Source organism: Megalobrama amblycephala, linkage group LG22 (genome assembly GCF_018812025.1).
Source record: "Megalobrama amblycephala isolate DHTTF-2021 linkage group LG22, ASM1881202v1, whole genome shotgun sequence".
In the NCBI taxonomy this organism is placed as follows: domain Eukaryota; kingdom Metazoa; phylum Chordata; class Actinopteri; order Cypriniformes; family Xenocyprididae; genus Megalobrama; species Megalobrama amblycephala.
In genome coordinates, this window is record NC_063065.1 from 21,917,551 (window position 1) to 21,931,445 (window position 13,895).

General features: G+C 36.0%; 1 long non-coding RNA gene across 1 annotated transcript in view; it reads left to right on the forward strand.

Moving 5' to 3' along the window:
• The first annotated feature begins 2,810 nt into the window (after positions 1–2,810).
• Positions 2,811–13,895, forward strand: part of LOC125258630 — a 46,878-nt gene continuing 35,793 nt past the window's right edge. Inside the window, exons 1-2 of the long non-coding RNA XR_007182658.1 lie at positions 2,811–2,906; positions 8,105–8,138. This is a non-coding gene — a long non-coding RNA (uncharacterized LOC125258630). The remainder of the gene's footprint in view (positions 2,907–8,104; positions 8,139–13,895) is intronic.

Genomic DNA, 13,895 nt, shown 5'->3' on the forward strand with positions numbered 1-13,895 from the left:
AACCCACTGTAAATGTTTCTCTTTGTGAGGTTTGGTTAGAGGTGGCTAAAATGCATCTTTAAGCACAACTGCCAACCAGCATGGAGAGCTTCTTGAGACTCCAGAGGCACCAGAAGCTTCAAATAACTGTTTGCTGCTCAACATTGGCTTTTTTTATAGCTGCCCTTCTAATACAATTAATGTTTTTGACAGGAACTTTCCTCAATAAGCCTTTATCTGACCGAGTTCTGCTGTGCTCTAAATCACTCACAAATCTTATGATAATTCGATAATCTCCATTAATTTTTCACACAATATTAATTGTTTTCATGCCTTTTGCACATCATTGCACCATTTCATGCTTTTCATCTTCAGAAAGATCTTTCTTCCTCTCCATATTGCATGAGAACTGTGACTTGCTTAATAATGTGGAACAACCTCTAAGTAGGGTTTCCATAGATCTGGCAAATTATTTTGTCTGAGATTAATACCAGTTATCTCAAAAGTCATGGATAAATAAACAAACAAACATTTTCTTAGAAAAACTAAAATCTGAATGTTTATTGTACAGAAATCTTACTGATTTGTCTCTTGCATAATACTTTGGAACGCAGTGTAAGTGATATATAATTGTTCATGAAGGCTGGAAATGAAAAACGCCTTATATTCAGGTGTGCATAATTATTAGGCAGGTTTTATTTTACAGACAAAATGAGCCAAAAAAGAGATTTAACTCAGTCTGAAAACATGCAAACAGCATTTTGGACAGCAAAATGTGCATTGGATCAGCAGGGTCAGACAAAAACAGGTGGAGAAGAAAAGACACACAATAACTGCAAAATAATTAAGAATTAATGTGAAGAATCAAGTGTGAAACCATCAGGAACCTTTTAGTCTCCAGCGCCACCAGTACTGAAACCTACCTGGAGTCTCCAGAAGTGCAAGGTATCAGGATCTCAGAGACTTAGGTTAGGTAAAGAATCCTAATAGGCTTTATAGACAGACAGATTGAGAGTGACTCTTGAAGGACCAGCACCACTTCCTCTTGTATCACTGTTTGAAGTATTTATCTTCCAGAATCTGGCAGTAAGTTTTGGAAGATCATTTTTTATTCCATATCTGCAAGACAGACTTTTCAGGATAGGATATGGACTAAAAATGAACTCCCACACCTTACAGCCAGATTCTGGAAGATGAATTCTTCAAACAGTCTGCTACAGTCTACTACTAATGACCAGTTGACATGTAGTTAGTAGAATGTCTAAAGTGAACTACTGAAATAAAGTGCTCCCTTATCACACAGTTAATATTTTTGTGGAAACTGTGATTTTATGATCAATAGAAAGCTCAAAAGAACAGCATTTATTTGAAATAGGAATGTTTTGTAAAAGTCTGTACTGTCACTTTTGATTGAATTTCACGTGTCCTTGCTGAATAAAAGCCTTAATTTCTTTTATTTAAAAAGTCTTACTGACAACAAATATATTTTTATAATATAACAAATATTTTTGTAATATAAAATAATACATGTGACAACTAACCCCTACCTCTCTGTGTGTGTGCGCGCGCTGTTAGAACAGTATGACATTGAATCTCCTATCAACGAAAGATGTTTGCTACGATATGACCTTGTCCAAGTTGAATTTCAAAAGAAAAAAAGGGAAATCTTTTTCTGAAAGACAAACGTAGAGCATAATTATTCTACATCAAGAGGTCACTTGAAGATCAATTGCCTCTAGAACACTTTAAAGTTAAGACCAGTGAGTGCTGAAACACAATATACATAAAGTATGTTCACTTCATCCATACAATGGAGATGATTGTTATAAATAAGTCCTTTGAGATGTTACTCTTTTTGTCTGTTTTACTTTGTTTTAAAGCTTCAAAGGGCACAGCTAGTAGTCAGAAATATGTAAATCCATATTTCCACACCATGTGCATGACTTTCTTTTCTAATTTGACGCAAATATCTTGCTTTTCTAGAAAAACCATTGCACTAGATCCTGTAGCACGGGCTTGTATTTTTGTAACTCCAAAGACCTGATTGACAGTGATTCTGGATTGTCTTCTAAAACTTTCTCTCAGTGGTCTGACTACATATGTGAGAGAGCAAGTGTGACAGATTAAAATGTCAATTAAGAACTGTCAACATAGAATAGGCCTACATGAAGAAGAAACCCATAATTAATGCAAATTAATTAATTGAAGATAATCTTTAAAAATGTTAATTAAAAAGGGTTCATAAAATGTTAAAAATAGTAAAATTGTATATATTCAAAGCACTGAAAGTTTAAGGATCATTTCCATAGTTTCTTGTGGATCTGTGATCTATTAGTTAAGGAATGTTGGTGATTGATTAATTTTGCCTGATGATATATTAGGAGGAGCAAAGACTATAGAATAACACAAGACGTGTCACTCGTATTGTTTTGAATGGGAGAAAGTGTAACGCGCAATATTGCGGAATAAGTCCCGCCTTCTAAGTAAGAGCCAATCGCCGACTGGTAAAGTCATCGCGTCACTTCAGCGGCCGTTAGAATCACCGGTTTCTATAGAAACAGTCAGACGCGCGCCTCCGAAGAGACGCGCATTTGGGTCTGCGCATGCGCATTAGCTTGATCCAGCCTGAAAAATACAATTTTTTTGTCATGATTCGAGCGTTTAGAAACTAAATGTATGAGCCGGTTGTTGTTAGATTTGATTGGTGATATCAAATATGAAATTTAATCATAAGGTTGGCGAACAGTTTTGGAGAATTTGATGTTTCCCCATTCAAACAGATTGCATGATCCCCAGGATGCCCGAGATGGCCGCCGAGTGAAATGACTTGTCTTAAAGGGACTTTGGGGGGAGTCTACATAAAGCTCGCTGTGGGAAAAACATCGCTGGAGTTTTTTGTTTGTTTGTAATATTCTTCCCCTTTTCAGGTAGCTATGAGATTTAACTATTGACAGAGAGTTTAAAGTAATTCCGTGCATAATGTTTCACAATTTACCACGGTTTTATTATGAGTTTAAATGAGGTAGTTGATATCAAGTGTAGGACTCCATTTTGTGCATTAAAAAAGCACAAGGTGCACACGAGAAGTTTGTCAGTTAAAATGTCCGACTTGTGTGTTTAATATGTAAATGAATGTTTTTTCGAATGTAGTTTATTTGCTTTTGAAATAGGTATATGTTCAAAATATAAGAACATTAAGAGTTTCAAGAGAAATACATGTGAGTCACAGTATGGCTATACATTGAGAAGTAATTGAAAAACAGTAATTGAAGGAAGAGAACAAACAAATGTTTAAAGGTTTATTTACAAAAGGGAGATGTTTTTTATCAATTATCATCAGTTAATTTACAATTATTAATCTTGGTACACCATGAAACTAATAATTTTATCCACTTAAAGGGTTAGTTCACCCAAAAATGAAAATTCTGTAATTTATTACTCTTCCTCATGTCGTTCCACACCCGTAAAACCTTTGTTCATCTTCAGAACACAAATGAAGATATTTTTTATAAAATCAGATCGCTCAGTGAGGCCAAAGTCCCTTTAAGACAAGTCATTTCACTCGGCGGCCATCTTTGAAACGCTTCTCGGGCATCCTGGGCATCATGCAGCTCCTATCTCTTTGAATGGGGAAACATCAAATTCTCCAAAACTGTTCAACAACCTTACGATTAAATTTCATATTTGAAATCACCAATCAAATCAAACAACAACTGTCTCATAATTTGTTTTCCAAATGCTCATGAATCATGACAAAAAAAACCTGTATTTTTCAGGCTGGATCAAGCTAATGCGCATGCGCAGACGTAAATGCACGTCTCCAGTGCCTCATTTCGGAGGCGCGCGTCTGACTGTTTCTATAGAAACCGGTGCTTCTAACGGCCGCTGCAGTGACATGATGACTTTACCAGTTGGTGATTGGCTCTTATTTTTTAGAAGGCGGGACTTATTCCGCCATATTGCGCGTTACACTTTCTCCCATTCAAAACAATACGAGTGACATGTCTTGTGTTATTCTATAGTCTTTGGTGAGGCCTCCATTGACAGCAAGATAATTTACACTTTCAAATGCCCAGAAAGGTACTAAAAAACATATTTAAAACAGTTCATGTGGTTCAACCTTAATGTTATGAAGCGATAAGAATACTTTTTGTGCACCAAAACAAACAAACAAAATAACGACTTTATTCAACAATATGAAGGACGATTTCAAAACACTGCTACACAAAGCTTCGAAGCTTTACAAATCTTTTGTTTCAAATCAGTGGTTCGGAGCGTGTATCACGTGTATCTTTGGCAGTTTGAGATCGTTTGATACACGCTCCAAACCACTGATTCGAAACAAAAGATTTGTAACGCTTCGAAGCTTCATGAAGCAGTGTTTTGAAATTTTTTTGGCGGACAAAAAGTATTCTTATCGCTTCATAACATTAAATTTGAACCACTGTAGTCACATGAAATGTTTTAAATATATCTTTAGTACCTTTCTGGGATTTTAAAGTGTAAAGCCATCGGATTTTATGAAAAATATCTTAACTTGTGTTCTGAAGATGAACTAAGGTCTTATGGGTTTGGAATGACATGAGGGTGAGTAATTAATGACAGAATTTTAATTTTTGGGTGAACTAACCCTTTAAGAAAACGAAGCAGTGTTCTAAAAGTGTGTTTTGTTTCTAAATTGTCTTATTAGTCTACATAAAGTTCACTGTGGGGAACACATCACTTGAGTTTTTCTGTTCATAAAATTTCACCCCTTTTCAGGGGTACAACACAGGCAGGTCTTAGAGAGTCACTTTGTAGATTTTTTACACATATTCCTGAGAGATATGGAGAGCTAGCACCATCTCACTTCCACCCACAGCCAGACTACTCTCATCATAAATAATCTGCCATATCTGAATATCATGTGACAGTGTGGGAAGAGCCATGCCTGTTTCACAGCTTCAAAAATTATAAAGGCTATGTTAAAATCTCAAATAAGAAGTGCGTTGGGGGGTTTTGACTGGTTTGGCTGTGATTTGCAGAGAACATATGAATAACGGCTGTCGTAACATCACCTTGCTGTCAAACTAGCTCTGATATCGGGGAATTGTTTCTTAATGGTCTCCTGTGAGTTGTGTCAGTAAGGGTTTTAAAAGCACGATCCTTTTTAAACCTGTTTTTCAGCTCTGAAAAAAAATGCAAAGGATGTTGGGGAAAAAGAAATGTTAGTAAAAAAGATTTATAATGTTGCAATTTCCAAGTGGTCTCTTTAGAAGTGAATTGGAACTGTTCTCTGTCTGAGACTTGAGAAAGTTTGCCTTTTCTTCACAAGCTTTTTCATATATGAAGGTGATGAGCTCACTGAATCAAATGAATGAAGGCAGCTTTAAGATGTGACAGTTTATCAAAGCCTGGTGCCAGTCAAAGGGCACAGCTGGTGGGGATAGAGACAGAGCAGAGACATACTGACAAATGGAGCTCAGTGTCACTCAAATAATGGCCACATGTGTGTGTATCGTCACATTTCAAACAAACACATTTAATTTTAGATGGGAGTAGAATGACAAACTCACTCCATTCTTTTTTGTAAGCCACTCAGACGTATTAAATACTGTGAAAACACTGGATATTATATATCGTTAATGTCCCGATGAAATGAAGTAGTGACATTATTGTGAGTACATCCCACTGAAGCGAGTTATTGAAAAGACAAAATGTAGGATAGAACTTGGTTCTATCCATCGGTTGTTAATTGAATGGAGGAAGATCTGAATGTGAGTTGATTGTAAGAAAGGGATGGAGTTTAAAAAACTAAAAGGGATAGTTAACCCAAAAATAAAAATTCTGTCATTTATTACTCACCCTCATATTGTTCCAAACCCGTAAGACCTTTGTTCATCTTCGGAACACAAATTAAGATATTTTTGATGAAATCCAAGAGCTCTCTCACCCTTCCATAGACAGCAATTTATTTACCACTTTCAAGATCCAGAAAGGTTGTAAAGACAGTGGTTGCGTTTCCATTACCCTTTAAATTGCGCAAATTGAAATTGTGAATTGAAAATATGGTCGATGGAAACACGCCAGTTTCGCAACGTTTTTACGCTCGCATGAGGTGGTTTTTCAGGCAATTTGACAAAGGAATATTTTGCAAAACTGCAATGGAAACAGTTTTTTCACATTTACAGGTCACCTGCTGTATGTAAAAGTCAATCATTCTTTAAAGAGAGCTTGGTATGTGTGCACAGAAGACGAGAGTTCTTCATTAAACTCATAAAAGACAAAAGTATTACAGGACTACTGGATTATAAACAAAGAAATGCCACAATTTGAATTTATCAAGACCACAAAGCAGATAGAAGGGAGAAACACCCAGAAACACCTCATACGTGGCCGCTCCCAAGTATAAGGAGCTTTCCTTTCCATAAATACTTGGATAACATGCCTACGTCTCCTTTGATTAAAAATAATGGCTACTGCAGTGGCTGGGACATACGTAAACCTACCAACATCTTTTGCCTTAATTTTTGGACTGACATATCGTGAGATGAAAAAAGACATTTTGGTCGTGTTGAAACGCCATCATTTCGCAATATATTTTTAGCGATATTTAGAAAATATCACAAAAGTTTTGCGCAAATCTATAATGGAAACACAGCTATTGTTAAAATAGTCCATGTGACGACAGTGGTTCAACCTTAATTTTATGAAGCGACGAGAATACTTTTGTGTATTGCACAGTATTGGCCAACGCTGTTCATGTGAGCACCACAATGCATGCTGACGCAGGAGCCGGCCAATAATGAGCCGGCGTTCTGACGTAGAACCCATAAGCTCTGCAGCATGTGTACTGTATGAACAGCGTAAGAGACTGACATGGAAGAGAAGAAATTGTTGAATAAAGTCGTTATTTTTGTTTGTTTTTTGCACACAAAAAGTAATCTCGTCGCTTCATAACATTAAGGTTGAACCACCGTAGTCACATGGACTATTTTAACAATGACTTTACTACCTTTCTGGGCCTTGAAAGTGAATAATAAAAATCTGTCTATGGTGGGGTCAGAGAGCTCTCGGATTTCATCAAAATATCTTAATTTGTGTTCTGAACATGAACGAAGGTTTTACAGGTTTGGAACAACATGAGGGTGAGTAATTAATGACAGAAATTTGTTTTTGGGTGAACTTTCCCTTTAAGTGATTGATGATGTCCAGTCTACGGAAGAGGATTAGGGCCAAGCAATAATAAAAAAATAAAACTATCTCGAGATTAAAGTTGTTAAATTTAGAGAAAAAACTCGTTACATTTAGAGAAAAAAAGTCGAGATAAAATGTTGAGAATAAAGTCATTAAATTATGAGAAAAAAGTCGTTAAATTACGAGAACAAATCTGTTAAATTATGAGAAAAATGTCGTTAAATTTCGAGATAAAATGTTGAGAATAGTCATTAAATTATGAGAAAAAAGTTGTTAAATTACGAGAACAAATTCGTTAAATTATGAGAAAAATGTCGTTAAATTTCGAGAAAAAAGTTGAAATAAAATGTTGAGAATAAAGTCATTAAATTATGAGAAAAAAGTCGTTAAATTACGAGAACAAATTCGTTAAATTATGAGAAAAATGTCGTTAAATTTCGAGAAAAAAGTCGAGATAAAATGTTGAGAATAAAGTCATTAAATTATGAGAAAAAAGTCGTTAAATTACGAGAACAAATTCGTTAAATTACGAATTTGTTCTCATAATTTAATGACTTTATTCTCAACATTTTATCTCGACTTTTTTCTCGAAATTTAACGAATTTGTTCTCGTAATTTAACGACTTTTTTCTCATAATTTAATGACTTTATTCTCAACATTTTATCTCGACTTTTTTCTCGAAATTTAACGAATTTGTTCTCGTAATTTAACGACTTTTTTCTCGTAATTTAATGACTTTATTCTCAACATTTTATCTCGACTTTTTTCTCGAAATTTAACAACTTTAATCTCGAGATGGTTTTATTTTTTTTATTATTGCTTGGCCCTAATCCTCTTCCGTAGAAGTCAGCCTTTTCAGAGTTATGATATTTTGATCATGAATTATGGAGTCAGAAAAAATAAAAATAAAAACATCTTGCTCACTAAAGATCTTCTTTTCTTTTTCAGATAATGAGGCTTATTATCTTTTTCAGACATGAGGGTGAGTAAATAATGCCAGAATTATTATTATTTTTTTTAATGGTGAACTGTCCCTTTAAGTTTTTACTAAACAATCATGTCAGTGCATTGAAGGAAAGAATTCTCCCTGCAGCTAATGCAACGACATTATAGAAACGCGTGGTAGGCCATGCTCTCTTGCGCAAATCAGTGATGATTTAGGAAAAGGACCTATCAGAGGTCTTCCGTCTCCATTCTCGGTCTTTAATTGCAGTCAGTTCTGAGTCACTGCGCTCTTTTCTTGTCAGAACTGTTAACAGAGGGTCTCAGAAGAGAGCTGTTGATGCAGTCAACACAGCCGACTAAATATAAAATAGACCTGCTCTCTCTTAACGCTAATGGGCCCTGCTGAATAATTCAACTATGATGATAATAAAAGGGAAAAAAAACAAAACGTCTTGCATCAGTACCTTATGGGTCGGGGCAGGGACATAATTTGCTGTCAGCAGCAGTAGTTGCTGCTTCCTCTCAGGTCTTTCCTGTCTCTCTCACCCTCTTTCTCTCTATAATTGCATTATTTCACTGGAGATGAAGAATAATTCCTGAGGAATTTTCATCAGTCATTATGTCAGGAGTAAGGATGGTGGGGTGGAAAGAGGGTGCGAAATGCTCCTTCACTGAGGTGTCATGCATTAACAAGAGAGGAAAGAGATTTGAAGCACAAACACACACACACACACACACACACACACACACAAACAGAAGCCGTCGCTGAAAGTAAGACTAAGACGGAGGGCAACACATTGACAGGAGGACAGTGCCAAATTGGACTCTCTCCTCCATGTCTTCCACTGTCTTTTTAATTTCCCTCTCTCACCACTTCCCGTTTCTGCCTGTCTCTCTGTTGTCACAAAATCTTCCCAGAGCTTGCCTCCTGCGCTCAGTTGCTAGTGCTATGAAACCGTGTTTATTCATTTACATCACCAAATGTAATACAAGCCATACCGTATGTGCGAATCCATCTTATTTTCTGCTCCGTTTTCATCTCTGACCCATTTTACCCCCCTTTCCCTGCCCCTTGTTGTGTAAATGTCACAACAAAGTGCTTTGTGTGGTGCGGAACGCAGGTGTACGGCTCACACCAAGGTGTTTTCCGCCTGGTCAGGGCACACAAAACCCTGTGGATAATGGGTCGAGACACTTTATGCATATTAAACCAATTTGCGAGGAGTGTAATTAGTATCATAGCAGGGGTTTGACATAGAGGCCAGACACTGTCAGCACTCTGTAGAGCTCTTTTGAAAGTCTTGGCCAACAGGAAAATTACCTTAGAGAGTAAATATTGACACAAACGCCTCTATGTTCTGCGGACTATTGCTCTCCATGAACAGTGTCACTGGGGTGGAATACGACTGCAGCATCGCTTCGATCATTTCACAGTTTTTTTTTTTTTCACCACAGAGGTTGCGTTGCTTTACGAACTTCCCCCCCGGTGTGGCCCCTGAATTTCCTCTGATGTTTTTCCGGCTTTCTCTCCTTCCTCCCCTTCCTCTAAATGTTCCTGCCTCTTCCCATCCACCTCTGAGGCAGCGCGAGCACTTACTTACATCTGCGGTCGATCCCTTTCTGTTTCAATCTTTTCATCAATGTGGATTATGTTTGAACACAATGAAAAATTAAAGGTGATTTTTTTTTTTTTTTATTGTTAAACACTTTCTCTTATTAATCCTTAATATGCATATATGACTGTAAATAAGCTATTTGTATGCTGATTTACTCAAAAAGTGAACCCTGTGGCTCTGTGGCACTTTTAAAACGTTGCTCTGTTTCAATTCGGCAGCTCAGCATAGCAACACTGGTTTAACCAATGGGCTGATTTTGGGGTGGGGCTATCTGTTTTTTCTATTAATGGCAGGGGGAATGTTTAGAGAACTGTTTGGAAACAATCATTATTTCCATTTAGTGTCGCCTGTGGCACAAAAAAAAGTCAAGTTACATTTATTTATGTAGCACTTTTTACAATACAGATTGTTTAAAGTCCCCTGTAGTCAATAATTGTATCACTTAAAACTCATCTTTGATCACGAAAATGACATATTTAAACGTTTTCTTCCTGTGAAAAAAATTTCTTCATGCCTTAAAATAGCTTGAATGTAACTCTACACCCTAGCCTAATTTAATATACATGTGGATCAATGAATATGCAAATTAGCCCTGCCTCAATTCGACCACGCCAGCTCAGAGATCCACTCGGTCAACTTATTGAGGTAAATGCTGCACAATGGTATCGCTCTTTACAACATTGGACACATAACTGTAATTAGTATGATTAGCCTTTTGCTTGATTGTTATCAAACAGCTAATAATGTGTTGCTAATATTACTCAAACCATATTCCTGTTTGCCATGTCAGAGTTAGGCAGCTGCCTTCTAACAATCAGTATCCTTACAAATGCTTTAACAACTCAGAAAGTCAGTGGAGAAAGGCATATTGTTCATCATAACATCTTAATATACATCATACACATATTGCTAAATTAACACGATTTTTCATATCAACAGGAAAATATACCAGGATAACCTGGCTTCTCTCAAGACTCCCCTGCTAGTTAATGATATGCTAAAGCCTGCCGGCATGTTGACGTGATTGGTTACAAGAGAGTTTGTGATGTCACAGACACCAGCGATTTCAAAAGGCAGGTTTGAGACTAAAAAAAAAATCAGTTGGCATTCTGCATACTCTGTTATATTGCATATTGTGTATGCAGGGTTGGGGAGTAACAGAATACATGTAACGGCGTTACGTAATCAAAAATCCAGTAACTGTAATTCGTTACAGTTACGTCAAAAAATGTAGTAATCAGATAACAGTTACATTTTGAAAAAAGGGAGATACAATCAGGATTACAATGATTTCATTTAAAACTAAATCAATAATTATTTTGCCCTAAAAACATTATATTAAGCGCTGCTTGATTATACAGTATTTCCTGGTTCTGTTGCCCGTGATGACTCATGTGAGCCACCTGCTGGTGCATGCGCAAATAACATCCATCTACAATCTCCTCAGACAGATTGAATCACTGCTGCTAGTTGAAACGATGCTGCCGGCGGGGAATTTCGCTGCCATTTTGTTTTCAAAGAATAAAATGCAAACAACATGGTTGTACAGTGCAAACTCTGCCTTCCAGCTACAAAAACACTTTCTTTATCAAAGGACTAAAAAAATAATCTGTAATACCACACTGTAGCCACTAGATGTCTGAATAGCCTTTATACATACAGGATATTCAGGGCTGTGTATTCCCAAATTGTGGAAATGAGACATGATTGCTTAGTTTTAATAGGTTTTAAAAGTAACTAAAATGCTAAACATTAAGACTAAAGCAGAACAAACGTTTACAGAAATGTTTGATCCGAGCTTGTTAAGTTTGGTTATGATCTGATGTCACTTTTATATTTTAAAGCTCTAAACAACAAAGATAATAATATTGCAATAGATAATTTATCAGATTTTTAAAATATTTGTATTGTTGAGACCCATTTAAAAGTATGGAATGTGTAAAATTTAAAAACTTGAGAAGAAATAATTCTTTCTTTCCTTCTTTATGTGACCTTGACGTAATCCAAAAGTAATCAGTTCATATTGTGGTACTTGGATTACGTTACTGAATACTTTTTTTATGAAGTAATTTGTAACTGTAACGGAATACATTTTTAAAGTAGCCCTCCCAAGCCTGTGTGTATGTGTTACCATTTGTTACCACAAAATTAATGACAGTATTAAACTGAAATTTGGAGTCTGATTGCAAATATTTCTATCAATTACCAAAAAATGAATGGCTGTAATGAATACACATTGACGTATCTCTGATGGTAAGATGCGACATGATAAAAGCAGCCGTTAATTTAGTCAGTGATGTGTGGCATCATGGGGATGTTGGTAGAGAGATTTCTTACTGCTCTTTTTTTTTTTTTTTCTACAGTTGTTACTTAATTCTCTTTTAGGTGTTTCTCATCTACATATTGTGCACTTTTTATTTAGCTATTAGTTGTAAAACAACTAATGTTTTGGCTTTATCACATTTCCCTGTTATCTCATTGAAAAACCCTGATGACAAGCAAATGTGCAATACCATTAAGCTTTTCTTTCACTAATACATAATATCGCCATCTGCTCCAAACTATAAGAACCCATAAATATGGAAAGTTCTTATTTGCAGATGAATTTGCAGTAATCATCACTTAGTCCCACCGTCTGAATTAAACGGTGATATTCCTCTGGGCTTTTCGTCATTACACAACAGCGAAACGTCCTGAAGGCCCCTCGCTCAGATGAAAGAAATAAGGGATGCTTCATTATTTAACAATATTGAGATCCTGATGCTAATGAGTTATTAACAAGATTTATTTAACGATTTTAGAATTATGCAGCAGAGTAATGGGACATATCTGAGGGAAATTTGTATATTATTATTGAGATGTAAATGCAGAAAAATGTGAGATGAGTATGAGGAGAGAGATAAAGACAGTGTTTGCAGCTGTATTTTAATCTGAGAAATGGAAAGTATCATTTTAAAAGGATTGGTAGAAAGAATTTAATAAGGAACTAGTTTAGTAACTACAAGTGGGAGGAGAGATTTAGCCTATTGTCGGACTTTGTACTATTTGATATTTTATTATTTTTTTGTTTATTCTTTCTTTTAAAAGAAGGATTCTATATGCAAAAAAAAAAAAAAAACTGAATAATGAGACCCTTCATGGTTGCCATGGCAATCCTGACAAAACTGTCAAGTTTCAAACTCTTTTATACATCTCATGTGGGGTCTGCACGGCAACTGTCAAAGAAGCACTTTAAACTAGATCTTTTTAGTGGAGCACATTTTATATCTGGCAAAATAAGCCAGTTTTGAGAGCTATTTTCAACGACACCCACTCCAGAGATTCAGCAACTCAAAAGAACACTGCTGAATAAATAAGAAAGCTGGAAACGAGGTGATTGTGATTATTTGGATGTAAGCTATTGCCACACGTGATCATAGTTTAAAAATGCACTTTTCAAACTCTGGCATTTCAAACACAAGGTAGTTTATTGAATTTGTCCAATAATAGTGTCCAACAGTATATTTATTTACATGTATCACAAGTGAATTGTCATTTTATTTCTGAGAAATCATGAACAAACGCCACTTCCGTCGCATATCACATTGCCATTTGTTTTATGGTGGAAATTAATTTTTTTTTTTTTTTTGGAATAAAATGGTCTTCGTCTTACTAAATGTGTATTCATGCCATGTCAGAATTACTGTAACAATGTGATTCTGACTTGTAAAAGGCATTCATAGTCGTAGAACTCGTAAATACAACAAATTTTCGGAGAGGACTGACTTGTATCACCTGACCACTGCAACATCATGTGGAAACACTCACAAAATTAGCAGTAAAATAGAGTTAAGCCACTGCGTTAAGCAATTATAGGGTACCTCAGTGATGATGCATTTTTGTAGGCAAAACCCAGAAGCGAGTTAGCATTTTAGGGCTTCCGGTTCCAACGCCGTAAAGTCAATGGGTATTTTGAATGGGTTTTTGTTAAATCGGCCTGAAATAAGGTCTGTGGTTAACAAAGCCTCTAAATATTTTCACGTTTTGATCTATGACATAAAACACACCGGTTATAACCCACTTGTGATGTTTTTAAACCTTTACTGTGTCTTAAAAACGGCGGTTGCAAACAAATTGCTAAAAGGGACTACTTCCTTTGGCGGGGACTTTAGACGTCATCATGACAAACAGGACATTTG